Below are 364 nucleotides of genomic sequence, written 5' to 3'. Positions count from 1 at the left end.
GCAAGCGCCGGGCGCCAGCTGCACCGAGCAGGGGGAGCAGCGCCGCCGCGGCCGCCAGCAGTGCGGCCTCCGGGCGCCGCCGCCGCCGCCGGCCAGCGCCGCGAGCCTTCCCCGCCCACCCAGCGAGGCGCCCGCGACCCCCCGCTCCCCGGGGAGGCGGCCGGGGGTCGCCGGCGACCCCCGGTTCCCTGCGCGCGGAGGGAGGGGGGCGGCGGGGCGCGGGGACACTCACTGGGAGGCCGCAGGTGCCGCGGGGTCCCCCGGGGAGGGCGCGCCCGTGGGGCGGCTGGCCGTGGAGGGGGCGCATTCCTTGGGAGCCAGCTCGGCGGCTGGTCCGCTGCCCCGGGTGTGTGGCAGCGGGTGC

The sequence above is a fragment of the Ursus arctos genome, unplaced genomic scaffold (assembly GCF_023065955.2).
Source record: "Ursus arctos isolate Adak ecotype North America unplaced genomic scaffold, UrsArc2.0 scaffold_34, whole genome shotgun sequence".
NCBI classification, from domain to species: Eukaryota; Metazoa; Chordata; class Mammalia; order Carnivora; family Ursidae; genus Ursus; species Ursus arctos.
The sequence above is the reverse complement of the archived record's forward strand: the minus strand, read 5'-3'. Positions refer to the sequence as shown.